The sequence below is a fragment of the Haemaphysalis longicornis genome, unplaced genomic scaffold, assembly GCF_048455015.1.
Source record: "Haemaphysalis longicornis isolate Haplotype H1 unplaced genomic scaffold, Haemaphysalis longicornis Haplotype H1 scaffold_1, whole genome shotgun sequence".
Lineage (NCBI taxonomy): Eukaryota > Metazoa > Arthropoda > Arachnida > Ixodida > Ixodidae > Haemaphysalis > Haemaphysalis longicornis.
The window spans coordinates 245,103,681-245,118,146 of NW_027526203.1; the positions used below are offsets into that span (position 1 = coordinate 245,103,681).

The 14,466-nt window shown below is 48.3% G+C and overlaps 1 long non-coding RNA gene across 2 annotated transcripts in view; it reads left to right on the forward strand.

Annotated features, from left to right (window-relative positions):
* The window catches only part of LOC144169057 (uncharacterized), a 39,295-nt gene extending 27,031 nt beyond the window's left edge, over positions 1 to 12,264 (forward strand). For both annotated transcript variants that reach the window (XR_013322351.1, XR_013322352.1), the window contains exon 7: positions 12,059 to 12,264. This is a non-coding gene — a long non-coding RNA (uncharacterized LOC144169057). The remainder of the gene's footprint in view (positions 1 to 12,058) is intronic.
* The last annotated feature ends 2,202 nt before the right edge of the window (positions 12,265 to 14,466 follow it).

Here is a 14,466-nt window from a genome sequence, read left to right on the forward strand (position 1 = left end):
TGTGGTGGCCGCACCAACTAAAGCTGTGACGTCGCGAGGAGATGGCACCGTGATTGGACGATGGCCTTAGCATTCAAACAAGTTTCGGTTTCGGTTCTGTAAAACAACATGGTTGACATTCAACGGATGGGCCTTCTCGATATCTCGGTAATCGTCGTACCGCGCTTCTGCAAAGTTGTCGTCTGTAAAATGCCTAAGATAAGCCTTCCAGGACGGCTAGGCATCGTAGAAATCACTATCCGAGGCCTACGCAGTGGATGACGCCCTCCGCGTCACCGCAGACGCTCAAATGCCATTTGGTTTTCCCGCATATTCGGAGCTTGCCTCACTCATGCCTGTATCGTAAAAAGCGTGTTCGCACCAGGCCAAGGGTGTGCTGATTCAGGCCTGTGCCCACTGCCCGCAAGCAGCAGCACGGTAACGAGAACTCAAGAGCGTCAGCGGCAGTCTGCGCGCGTTCTGGAAACTCGCCCGTGGAACAGTGAACGTTACGGCCCAAAAATGGTGAACTCAGTTTAGAAAACATCGGCCAAAAACGAAAAAATCAACTGGCAAAAAAAAAAAAAACGGTACACCCTCGGGGATTCCAACTTGCGACTTGCAAAACGATAACCTAGCGCCTTCTCGGCCACAGGCCAGCTCTGCTAAGTCTTGATATATAAGGTATATAATGTATAACCAGTTTACACTTTTATTTAGCCTTATCATTTGAAGTACTTTAGGTGACTTATTTGTCGTATAGCGCCCGTGCACTAAGCGTCCTCCAAACTTCCACAATATCTCACGTCTATACTCGGTTACAACTCAAGAACGGCACCACCTCATGTAGCGTATCACTCCGCCAAAGCGCCGGACCCGTGACGTCAGTGCGCGCGCATTTTGAAAGGGGTTTGCTATGAATGCGTGATATCGTCTGCCTTGTCTCACGCAGTTTGTTTGTCGTCACTGGAGTCGTTTATAAGCATATTAAGTCCAAAAAATCATGGGAATGGCTCATGCCATGTTCAAAATATTCCCAGTAACGCCCTACTTGCGCCGCGCGGAGAAACACCCGGCTACGGTGATAAGGCACAGCGGCAACTTCCGGTGCCGTTCTTAAGTTGTCACCGAGTATAGCAATTGCATTTCTTGGACGGAAAAGCGTTCGCAGATGTGCGGTCATGCTGCTGACCGCTGTGCTTGTTCACCCAACGCAAAAAAGTGCTTCCTGCTCCCTAGTTTTGCGCTGTACAGTAAAAGTTTCAGTTGATTTTATTTTCTTAGTACCAATATTGACTTCGTTGGCTCTTCTCCCGCCTTCAAGTAACCTTAGATTTTCCTACTAGCATAAAGTCAGTGAAGCGTTGCATGTGCCCTTGTGCAGCACTTGTGTGAGGCGACCTTGACTCGACTTGGAGCTAGATACAGTTTACAAACTAACAAAGTAAAGAAAGGCGCATTCTTTCATTCACAAACGTGTGGTGGCGTATTGAGCGAGCCAATTTCGACGAATTGTCGGCGGCCGGCAGTCGGCGGTCTAAACGCTGTGCCGACTGACTCGATTGGAAGGTCGGCGAACCGTGCAGTAGTGCAGCCAATTGCCAGCTCATCTCCTCGTGACGTCACACGAAAACGCCACAAAAAATGGGCGAGGGTGCAAAGAGGAGGACAGCGTTTTCGAATTGCTTTTTCTACTAAATAAAATCGCGTAAACGCGCCCAGAGTGGTCGAAACATGGCCTATGGACTCCGGACTACAATTTGCGCTAGTAATCCCGCAATGTTTACAAATCGCTTCAGTGTCCCTTTAATATATGTAAGAGTTAGACCACCATAACTGTGCTGTAAACCGTAACTGTGCACACAGGGGAATGCCTCCTGTGCTGTTGGGCCCTAGCAGTGGCTAGACAATTAATATGCAGACACAGTTTGTGTGCAGTCGCACTGAACAAAGCGCACAACTGAGGGGATTAATACAGGCTCACTACATCGCTGACACTTAGCAAAAACTGTGTGGAAAAGGAATTAAGGAAACAGTACCCGAGTTTCCCAACCACCCATGAAGCACGTGCCCACTTAGTGGGCACATGTACCCTCGTAGCAGGTATATGTGCCTGCCACATGTGCACAGGTCTGAAGCAGTGAAACAGGGCACCACCCCAGCCCCTTTTCTAATCCATTTCCTCAAAAGCAGGGACATTTCTTTGTTTGAAATGCCCATTGAAGGGTGACTGATGCACTGTGATCTTCTTGTCTGAATGTGAACTGCTTCATTGAACTCTCGTGTTGAGCAACTGGAGTTTTTGAAGAGCACTTCATGTATGAAAATCCCGGTTCACTGCTGAAATCAGCAAAAAGCAGGGTCACCTGCATGTAGGGTCATAATCCAGGGTCAAGTGTGTGTAGGGTCTTCCTTTAAAGGGTAACTGATGGTCCCTTACATGCACACTGCTACAATGACTGGTTTATCTCGCATCCACGTGGCCACAGGATATCAGAACATAATACAAAACGTTCTTCTGTGCCTGATGGTTAGGGTTTCCAGGTCCTCCGAAGGAATAGTCGCCAGAAAACAAGTCGTCAAACTAAAGTGAATGTTTGAACACGAACCACAAATGTCGCCATTTTCAGCAAGATGATGCTGGTAGGTACTTTTTAATTACCATCACGGAATATGCAGAAATTTTGAGTATTAGAAAACAGTATCGCCAAGTTTATTTGTTTGCTGTCGCATGGGCCAGCGACAGCGGTTGGCTACTGTCTACAAAGAAACGAAAATATGCAGGCTTCGGTAAAGCATTCAAAGAAAATGAATGACTTAGAAAGGGCACTTGCTGCACACCATGTTTTACCACTTCCACTGTCTCTTTACATTCCCATGGGAATTATACATCGTCGTACACACGTCGCACTACACTGCATGAAATCTCAAGCTAGCGTAAACTAAGAAAAGCATTACACTTTAAACAGACGGCGTTGCTTGGAGGTTTTTACATTATTCATAGGACATCAGGTGCCGGATATTAAAAAGAGCAAGGTTAATTTTGATTTGTGCGGGTAAGTAGCACAGCAAGGCGGTATGTTTGAGTCACTGATTCATAGGAACTTATTTTAGCTTTTGCCATATCACTGTAATCTGCCTTAAAGTTCTTTTTTTCTGTTTGTCTCGACGGCTAAAACGCACTGAAATGTCATATGAGGCCCTTTTTGTGGAAAGTGGGGCGTCGGAAGGGCCCGGAAATATATAAAATCACAAATGCTAAAAGGAGCCAGAAAGTAGCCAAGTGACCACACCGGAATTTCTAGCGCCACGAGTCTCCAAAAGTCGCCAATCTGGCGACAAATCGCCAGACCTGGCAACCCTTGTGACGGTACAACCTTGTGTGGCAACGTGTTCACCAGCATCCAGCCTGTGGCTAAACATCGAGCACATGGTGCCCAGCTTGCTCTTGGCAGAAAAATTCACCTTTAGACTGAGTCAGTCAGCTGTCTTATCTCTCGATGTTACAGCACATGCACGTACGGTATGACCAGCACTTTGTTGCTGTGGGCCAGTTTCTGCTAGGGAAAACGGGACCCCGTCATTAGTGGAAAAGCATGTGCCCTACAAGTGCCCTAGGAAAAAGTACCCTTTTAGGCACAAAACCCGGTTACATGACTTAAATTAAAAAGAAAAAACAGTGGCAGGAGTGGGAATCGAACCCAGAGATGCGTGGTAAAATGCAGGGGTCTGAACCACTACTCCACACCTACGCCAAATTCTGTACAAGCTATGCCTTCTTACAGGCTTTGAATGCAAAAGTGTTATGCCTTTCTTTCGTGACACTTTACTGCTAAATCGTGTTTGTGCCATGGTGGTGCCAGGAAGCTACCACAATAGAGATGTCTCAGTACGGTGTTCCGTATGGTCTCTAGACTTTTACCCATATCCGCTGAAGGAGATTGGCCAATGGGGGACAACGGCTGCCGTCAGAGAGAGAGAATGAAGCTCGTGTCTAATTTGCCAATTCTCATTTGACTGCGACGTCAGCATATCCCCCACTAGGGGGATTGGCCAGTGAGGATGTCAGCTGCCGTCAAATGCTCAGGGCCAATCCGTCAAATCTCATTGCCGTTCACATTGAAATCATGTAGGCAAACTGAAGTGCCACCAGTAATTTTTTGTAATACAAATTGCTAGCAGGTGGTGGTGGTGGTGGTGATGTTAACGGGTGGAGCTAACCTGCCGTGGTATGCCGGCAATTACTCCCCAATCAGCACTTTTTTACCGCTGTGTGTGAGAAACCACCAAGAGTCACTGAGGCTTGTGCCTTAAAACAGGAGGATCAGGTGCAAAATGAATCTCCTTGTGATCCGATGGCTTTTAGGGAAAATGACATCGTCTCAAGAGGTATGCAGAGCGGGTCTCCTTCGAAGTTGGTTAAACAAAGCTCGGAAGTCCATAAAAAAAAATGTCCGTTGTCACCTGTTACACCATGCCGGGCACAGAGCTGAGGAGATAAGGTTCAGCTTACAAAGCCACGCCAGTGTCCATGCCGAGTTGGTCTGGATGTGAAACAGCAGGGCTGGGCAGTATCGCGATACAGGGGAACCCCGATAAAATGACTTTCAAGGGACCGCATGAAAGCATCGTATGACCGGGGTGTCGTATTATCGGGTACAGGTAAATGCCGGCCTAGTAGACAGTCTCACGTGACAGCTGAACGAAGAAGTTATTTAAACGACTGTATTTAGCGCGTTCTTGTGTAATTTGCGAACCCCTCACTGAAATGTAAATTTTATAAAATAAAACGCCTATTTTATGCCCTCCTTCCTCCATGGTGTCTGCACTAGCCCACCAACCCATGTACCGTGGGCGACGCGACCCCCAATTTATAACCCACCAGCCCTGCGCCTAGCGCCCTCAAGATAAAGCCGGCACGGTCGAGTAGATTGAGAGGGGAGAGGGCGATAGTGTGAAAGGGCCACAGGCAAGCGAAACAAATGACAGTACAAGGTGGCGACGGAAAAAATGGTGGCAAAGAAAGGAGCGGAGCTACAACACGGCTTTGAAAGACACTGATAAGCAGAGAGCAGAGGGACGGGCAGAGAGAGATCATTCTGAAAGGAAGAAACTTGGATTGAGGGGGCAAGAAAAAGCGGGTGTTCTGCCATCGCCGTAAGGTTGCGTTGTATGTGTTTTCGCGTCCATTGGCTTGATAGGCGCTTCAAAGTCGCCGTTCGCCGGCCACCTGGACTTTGACTTCTTGCAGTTCGTGCACTGGCATTCTGCTGCCGCGTGGGGCCGTCGGAGGTTAACTCCCGCTTGCGAGTACCCGCCTGCTTGCTTGCGTCTGCTCAGCTAGTGGTTGGGCCCATTTGCACCTGCGCATCAAGCCGCGTCAGACGGGGGGTAAGAATTAAGGAGGTCAGGACGGGGCGGCAAAGTGGTCTAAAATATGGTAAAAATGCCGGTTTATCCCAGTCAGGGTCTGTCGTTTGAAGCGGGACCACATGCACCCGAGTGTTGTATATTCAGGGTTTTTGATACATTGTTTCCATGGGGAGTTTGCCGGGACCACAGCGATCCGTAGTAAGAAGTGGGTTGTCGTAAGTCCGAGGGACTTATCAGCAAGGTTCCACTGTACTAGAATATTGCGATAGTATTCTCGGAGATACTTTTGAGTATCTGTATTTCAGAAAGAAATACTTTTGAAAAATGAATTTGTATCTCAGTAGTGAGATACTTTTACGGTGTATTGAATATATCATGTTACTCTGGCTTGTATGAGTGTCTCGTTAAACTTGTTTGCGTGGCTGAGAAGACGTACGCTGTTTTTTTGTTCTGTTGGAGCCATACCGCCTGCTTTCCTATACCCTCTGTCAGTTTTACATCTCCCAGCTTGCTTCTGGGGATGACAGCGTTAGCTTGAAATGCTGACGCATCAATACAGCAGCCGGGTAGCTAACACAAGGCACATGTGTACGTTCTGGCTCTTCTTGGTTCGGGCAGTCGCACAAAGAAAAGCGAGGGACTCCGCCCCCCAAAGCGTCAACGGGACGCATGTCGGTTAGTCACAGCACGGTGGCAATCAATGACTTGGCGCGCATGTTAAGGCACGCATCTGTAGCATTCTTTACAGGGTACCCCCACAGCAAGGACCGTGTAGTGCACTGCGTTTCCACAAAAATGCAGATTTGGCGGAAATAACAGTTTTAATCATTACATAGCGTGATTGGAGGTAATTTGGAAGCTACTAGTTTTGAAAGCTACCATACAGTTCCAAACTGATTTTACAATTCGATCCTCTATGTGTAGTGAGGTGTAAGTTACAGACCATATATTCACAAAGCTGTCTGCGCGTAAATACACAGCAAAAACAATTTGATTGATTGCCACCCGTGCTCGGTTTGTTCCCACCAAAAAAAGAAGAAAAAAAAAACGGCTGATAGCCAAGTCACCGGCTAACCAAAGCTTCTTTTTGATACGAGCGAACAGGCTTGTACATCTGGACCTGTTTTTTTACTCGCTGTGTCGGGGATTGCTATTTCGGCAAATATTCTAAGGCAAAAAATAACTGCCGACAGCCTACTTCATCTCGGTTGATAGCAGCGTGAAGTTGGAATTGCGCCTAACTTCATTACCCCAGCAAAATGTCAGTAGAAATTCATCTGTGGAAATCACAGTGCACAACGTGATGCTCCCACGCACATTTGGAGGCTGCTGCAATAGGCCAGTGGCACAGGCACGCCCGCTTCTGTTCCATCACCTATGTTACGTCCGACCGCCGGTATTGGCTTCTGGAAAATGCCAGTCTTCACGAGTCATTTGCGTTGCCCGTGTTCCTGTTTGAAACATAGTCTTTTGCAGTTAGCACTCATTTTATTTGTACTATTAGGTGACATTGTATTTACGTTGACTAAAATTTGAGTGCAGTTGGGGGCCTTTAAGCCAACTGCACTCCTGAGGAATGCTCTCGTGACATGGATATAGGAAAGCTTGCATTCTTCAGCCAAACCGCCAGCTTGTTAAAACTGGGTTGCGCTAAATGGCGACACCAGTTGGTGACTGCAAATTTAAGGCAAAACATGGCTATGCCATTCTTCGCTAGCTTGGAGTGAAAGGAACTGAAACTTGGTAGTGGCTTACTTGACCAGGTGCATACTGTATCATTTGTGGGTGGCAGTAAGACGACACATGAAGTGGCTGAGCCAAAGCAGATGCGCACAGCTTTATTAGTCTTGCTTATATAGCCGCATGCACAGCCAGGGAAGGGAGAGGGTGTGACAGTGGAGCTCGTTATCAACTTGCGGGCCGCGACAGCCAAGTACGATACACATACAACGAGCACACAGCAGAGAAGTTAAAAGTTCAGGTTGTATGATGCCAAACACCATGCATTCTGCTTCAAACGACTGTTCACACGTGTTGCGGGATGCCTGCTAATGCCGAGCAGATTGTGACCAAATACTGGTAGCAAGCTGCGTGGCGTTGCTATAGCCTTCTTAGCCATGCCCTCGTTCCATCTCTGGATTCAGTATTGTTGCTTTGTAAGCAAAAGCCTCATTGCCTCTGAGTTGTTTTCCCCCACCTCTGACGGCATTACATGCACTGATGTTGCAGACCACAACCCCATGCAGATATATTAGGCAGTCCCATTGCCACCAGCAGCTTGGTTCCATCCAGATGCCCTGGGGCTGAAAAACAGTCTCAGTGCAATCTTTTTGAAACAACCTTAGCATAGTGTGTTGTACTTGTGCTAACCGCATTCCAGCTGACAAAGGCTGGGTAACACCTCTGCAATGCGTGCTCAGTCCAGTGCCTGTTCAAAATGGAAAAAATCTGCGAGGGTAAATGGGGTACAAAACTTGAGATCGAAAGATGAGGGGAAGGGGGGGAGAAAGAGTGCTGCAGTCAGTGTCACGCATGTAAGGGTAGTACACGTTGGACCGAGTAGCCAGCCAGTCAGCACCGCATCGTGTCGAACAGTGCGGTTACTACGCTGCTGTGAAACGCCATCGCTTACTCGCAGCTCTTCATGCAGCATGCAGTGATGCTTCGTCCCCCTTGGCAGAGGTGTAATGCTTCTCCGCTGCGTGTGGAGTCACTGTCGTACAGATGTTAGACTTTGGAAAGGAGCACATTGTTCTGAAGGTGGTATTGGTCTATCACATTTTAGCCATTCCTTGAAAAGTGTGCGATCAGGTGGGAAATTTGAAAAGGTAATGACATTATGATTGGCTCCTTGCACTACTTCCTTTCTATTATTTTTATGCTTAGTTTATAGGTCGGGCAAGTTATTGGCCCACTTTATACAGCAGGTGCTCCCTGCTCGCCTCTAACCTAGACATAGGCGTGTTGCAAAAAAAAAGAAAAAGAAAAAAAAAAGACGGAATTAGCCATCATATGGAGTAGGTGGTTCCTGCTGTCTAACTTAGACACAGAAATAGAAAACTTGGCACCCTTTAGTTTGCCTGTTCCCTTTGCACTCATGTGATAACCCCAACTGCCCTAGCTCTTGGGGCACCTCTGAAGATAGGAAGATCTCACGCGCCTATTCGAACTTTATGCTACAGCCCTTTCCCTTTTCAAACATCTGGAGATAGCGAGCCGCAACGCTGAAGGTTTCTTCTGTTTGTTGTGCTAATGCACCGGGCTCGGGAATCGTGAAAATTGTGAAAAAAAAGTATGGCTTGCGTTCTTGTCACATTGTCTGGCCAGCATGAGCCGGGCCTTTCCCTTACTCCCTGCGGCATCCATTCTAGACGCTAAGAAATGCAGACGTGCTTCCTCAAAACACAAACACAAAGTAAGTTGAAGCCATGCTACCGGTTTGCAAGACCGTGCAGCAGGCCCTTGAACCAGTAGGATTAGCAGTAACATACTTCAGCGGGCAAAAGTATGCTACTTTGTCATCTGTAGTCTCGCTTCTGTATGCAACAGATATGATTGTAATGAAGGGCCGGTGCAGAGTGGTGGCCAGTCCGCCAGTACCAGTGGCGTAACGTTTGCGCAAGAAAAAGCGGCATCGAAGAAGGGGAAGAAGACAAGGAAGGAGCTCGGAAGCGGTCGGGAAAGACGACAGCAGGACGGCGTCCTCGCGGTGTAGGCCCGAGGTCCGTCACCGGCATTTCCTTCCAAGTTTCCGTGCGTCGCGGTGTAGGCCCAACGACAGCCTTGGATGCCGCCGGCAGAAGCCGGGGTCCTGCCCAAGAGTGAGCGGTGTTCCGGTGGCGTGGAGCGCGGGCAGCGAGGCCTCACCATGGCGCAGGCCTAAGCCCTTCCGTCCCGCCGCTAGCCATCGGCCACCGTCACGTGGTTGTCCAGCGAGACACCTCCACATCGACTCGAGTAATCTGCCCTGTGGCCAGCCAAAGAAGTGCGGTTCCGAGTCGTCACATCCAGACCGACTCATCTCTGCGATCCCAGTCTGTGAGCGTATAACTTGATGACTTTGTCCGCAATCATCCGCCCCTGTGATTTCCGCGTGTAGTCTGCCGCTTTGTACGTCAATCCAGTTATTACAGTTGTGTGCATTTGCGAGAAAGTAGTCTAGGCTCGTGACTTTTTACGCGGTCTGGCCCAACATTCATTACAAAGATACTGAAGGACTGCGTAGCGGCAGTCAACAGCAAATCTGTTTGCGAACAACACGCTCAAAGCCATGAGAGCAAGGTTCGCTGGATGCAATCAACAAATGGCCGCTGCTTGCGACCCGAGGTTCAAGATCTTTTTCACTGGAGCTACGCAAGGAATGGTTTTTTTGGAAATTGTGCAGACTGAGCTGCAGAAGTCAGCACTAGCACCGTTTGATTGTCCGGAACCCTCTGCAGCTGTGCCATCAACAAATGAGTGCAGCACCGGCATATGGGAAACGATTGAAAAGTTATGCCTCCAGTAGCAGCAGAGAGTTCTGATAGTACTTTCAAGAACCGACTTGCAGCAGGAATGAAGGTCCACTGGCGTATTGTTGAACAAGTGGAAAACAAAAGCGCCCTAGTGTGAGCACCCTGGTCATGAAGTTGTTAAAGCATTCCGCCCACGCATGTACTGAGTGAGAAGCTCTCTGCCACTGAAAACATTGTCACAGCTCGACAAGAAACGCTGGCTCCAGAACACATGCAGCAGCTCCTCTTTCTGCATGAGAATTTGTGAACATGGGTTCCAATAAACACATATGGCTGCTGATTATTTGCCTTCCAATTCCATGGCTGTATATGTTGCAGTGACCACAATGGAGCGGGCCACCAATCATAACTCCTACCATAAAATTCCGAACAAGCACCCCCACCTGTGCAAGGGCCCCCCACCTACATCCACTAATTTCGAATTTCCGCGACGTTCTGGGAAAGTGCGCCACCCCCCCCCCCCCCCTTCCCCTCCTCGTTCCAGTGTGTCCACACCTCAAAATCCAGTGCACACAGGCAATACTGGCATGCCGCCGCAAGTTTGTAATCCAGTCCAATCCAATCTTGGTTAGCAGCCTGATCTCTACGGGCAATTTCTTGTTTTTCTTTCGGTGGTGGTGGTCTCTTTGAGTGGCAGCATAGGCTCAATTTTGTTGCCGAGGCATGGGTGGCTGTATACTCGGTTACAACTCAAGAACGGCACCACCTCATGTAGTGTATCACTCCGCCAAAGCGCCGGACCCGTGACGTCAGTGCGCGTGCGTTTTGAAAGGGGTTTGCTTTGATATGAATGCGTGATATCGTCTGCCTTGTCTCACGCAGTTTGTTTGTCGTCACTGGAGTCGTTTATAAGTATATTAAGTACAAAAAATCACGGGAACGGCTCACGCCATGCTCAAAATATTCCCAGTAATGCCCTACTTGCGCCGCACAGAGAAACATCCGGCTACGGTGATAAGGCACAGCGACAACTTGCGGTGCCGTTCTTAAGTTGTCACCGAGTATACTTGAGGACACCCTGGTATGGCCCTTTGGGTGCGGCGGCATAAACCACGCACTGGATGCCTTAAAGGAGAGGGCAGCGGCACCTGATGGATGAAATGATAGCTATCGCAATTCATTCTGTGTCTGTGCAGTGAAATGGCGATCGCAGCGACCGCGGAGTTTCTTCACCTGCAGCAGATGCCTCTAGCTTAACCTACGACGAGCGCTTGTGACATTATCTGGCCGCACTAGGAAGCCTCGTTTCCCCCACTATATTGTTCTTGCTCCGTGCTTCCAAGACAAGGCAAAGGCGTCTGGTGACTAGTCTTACGAATGGCCTTACAAGGCTTGCAAATGAAACATTAAGAGATGGGGGGAAGGAGAAAGATGAAAGTACATAGTCTGTGTTTGCACAGATGATTAGAGTGATTAAGCAACTTTGAGTGCGGCATGTGGTCTACAACTGTTGGCAGCATGGAGCTCCCATAGACGGAGCATGCCAATACGCCATCCACCTCTTCCAGCGGCTAAATGAAAATGGCCTTAGTGCTCGCTTCCAGTAGCCCTGTTTACTTGTGGGAGTGCTAGGAAACGAAGCCGCTGACAGGTTGGCCCAGCAAGTGCTGCCAGAGAAATGGTGATTCTAAAGCAGACCATTGCTGAACATTTTTTTAGGTCCATTTGGGCTGCACATTTCCAGCATTGTGTAACTTATCACCTGTGTCTCACGCTGGGTGTAACAGGTGACATCGGACTTTTTTTTTTGTGGACTGTCCAGAACATGCAATGACTCCACTGCATGTTCTGGGCAGTCAGTAATGTTTAAGGAACTTTAAAGGAGAGCTGCCCCACATTCCTCCTTTGTGGGACATGCTCCTGCTGTACCCAAACAGACGCTGGAACTTGGATGAAACATCTTGTGCCTAGTCCTCCCATTTTTTGGGGACACAAACTTTTGTGATTCTTGATTTGCCGACAGTAGTTTTAAAAAGGTGCTGCTCAGGTGGAGCAGTTGCCGGCCCACCTTCCACCACTGCTCCACCTGTTATGGTGTACAAGCTTCATCGCCAAGGGGGCAAGCTGCAACAGGTTATGGGTATGGTGAAATGTCAATACATATTGTGTCAGTTTTATTTTGGGGGGTTTCTACTGCGTGAACTTAATGTGCTTTGAGCGATGCTCATTTCCTGCACGCCTCGTTTTTGCAGGTCCACTGTATCTGGACACCCTGAATATATTCATCAGGATTGCCGTACTGCTGGCCACTGGTGGTTCGCGGGGGAAGCGAAAAACGAGCACGGTTCAAGAAACGCAGGCAGCAGCTGCCGTTTTGACAAAATTCTGCACATTTCAAGCAGGAGTCTGGAACAGGAGCCGCAGCTTTTAGTTATGGAACGCTGCAAATAAAGGATGAGTTCCCACAAAATAGGCCTGGCCTGTGAAATTTCTAATGCTCTTCCCTGGAGTTTGGTGCGGGCCTTAGAGCACCCTGAAAAAGATGCTGTGGCCTACGTCATTAATTTTACATTTTGGGTAGCTAAGGTTTTTAGCAGTGGCTGGGGGAAAGTCCAATCTAGCTGAAGGCTTGGTGAGAAAAACCTGGCAATAGAACCAGCAGTCAAGTTTTACTTCAAACAATATTCCTCACTGTTCCAATTATTTTTGTATTAGGCTTGTGAGCATGTGGCAGGAGAGGGGTGTTTGGATGTGTGGACACAGTTGGCAAAACGGTCTCCTTGTTGCGTTCGTATCTCAGCTGGCATGGTGTGAGCAGTGGTGACCGTGTCAACTTCAAGAAACAAATTGCACAGCACGACTACAATGTTGGGGAACATCAGGACTTCAAACACTCTGGCTGAGGTTGCAGGAACCTCGAAAAACTAGATAAACTGGAGCACTGTGCACATGCTTGAGAAAGAGAGGAAAGTGAATCTGAGCCCTTATTTGCGATCATTGATAATACAAAGAAATGAAGCTAACTTTGAACCAAATCAAGCGCTATGTGCCTCTGATTTATTCGCGATGCCTAGGTCCCGTACTTGCATAAACATGCCTCCGTGTACTGACTGTTTCATCATGAACAAGGCTCCTCCTATGTGGAGCCAAGGTGTCTGATTCCCTTGGATATTCTGGTTGACGTTTTTGTTCTCTGCTGTCGCCACGGTATGAAGTAACGCACCTAATGCAGTTATTGTACTCAACCACGGCAATTTGTTGCACATTACTGCCTGAATGATATAAGGGGTGTTGTGAGGCATGCTATTCCCCCCTCAAAAAAAAAAAAAAGGGCACACACAGGCATGGGGCAGTGCCCCAGCTACGCTTTACTCGTACTGTTCTCCAATTTTGTCTGTTCTGAATATCTGGTCTTGCACTGGCATTTCGTAAGCAGATTTGTAGATACTGCTGTCTGCTGACTTAATTGGCAGCATCTTTTGGCAGTGTCAAGGTATGCATAGCAGCGGTAACATTTGCAGGTATGGCAATGTGATTATAAGGTGCTGTAAACAAGGGCTGGTGGTGTACGAGGGAGATTCCTTCTAGCACTCCAAAAGGTGTGGAAAGGTTTAGGAAGGCACTCCTTGTGACAGTGCATGGCCAAAGGATCTCTCCTGGTTCACTGTATGTTTGATCCAGAGTGCAGCCTGCTTTTCGTGCCAAGGCTAAACTACTTCACACTTTTTGCCCCCAACTACAAGCAAAACCGTAGTCTCGCTATACTGGACAATGTGCAGTTTAATTTCAAGTTGCTTGCTCAGACTTTCACCAAAGCTGACTACCAGCATAACCAGTTGGCTAAATGTTTGTAACCAGAAATTGGAAGCATGCAGATGTTTAATTAAGCTAAACTTAGGCCATCCACAGATTTTCTGCCTGGGTGTAGTGTACATGCTTTGTGCTTCCTTGCAGAGCAGCCAGAGACCTCTTGGTCATTTTGGACTGGTCAGAACAAAGCGAGGGAGGCTAACACATCGGCAGATGTTTATTTCCTGAATTAACGAAGCAATTTCTTCACCCAATGTCCACAAATCAGCCATGTCCACATGTCCACAAAATTGAAATGCATTCCATAGGGTTACCTCTGAATTAGCTGCTCAGAGCAAAACCCAGCCTAACCTCCTTCAAGGCCAGTGCCAGCCGGGAGGGAGGCGAAGCTAAAGTTTGCCGGGCGAGGGAAGCGCTGCCCTCTCCCCTCCGGGGGAGTACGCCAGGCCGGCGGCCTATTCGGCACGTGCTTTTTTCGCTGCGCGCATACTGCATTTCTCGCGCTAGGAAGAGGGCTGGGTAAAATTTTCTTTCGACTTATGAAAGCATACACATTAGCACGTGTCCAGCAAGTTCGGTTTACACGTAGAGTAGTTATTGAGTTCATTTTTGTCGACGTTTGTCTTGTCGTCTGCTACAGACGCGCCGCCTGCTTCCCGCCGCTCGACCGGCAGACTGCCCCGATTTTAAGGGGGGAAACGCATTGTTCGGCGGTCGTCGGTTGCTCTTTTCTTCTGCAAGGCGACAGCTGTACAGCTGGTTACAGCGTACTTTTCTCTTGTTTGTTACTCCCTTCGCGTGCTCGCGCTTCTGACATCCGGACTTTCTGGACTGCAGAAACACTGACGCT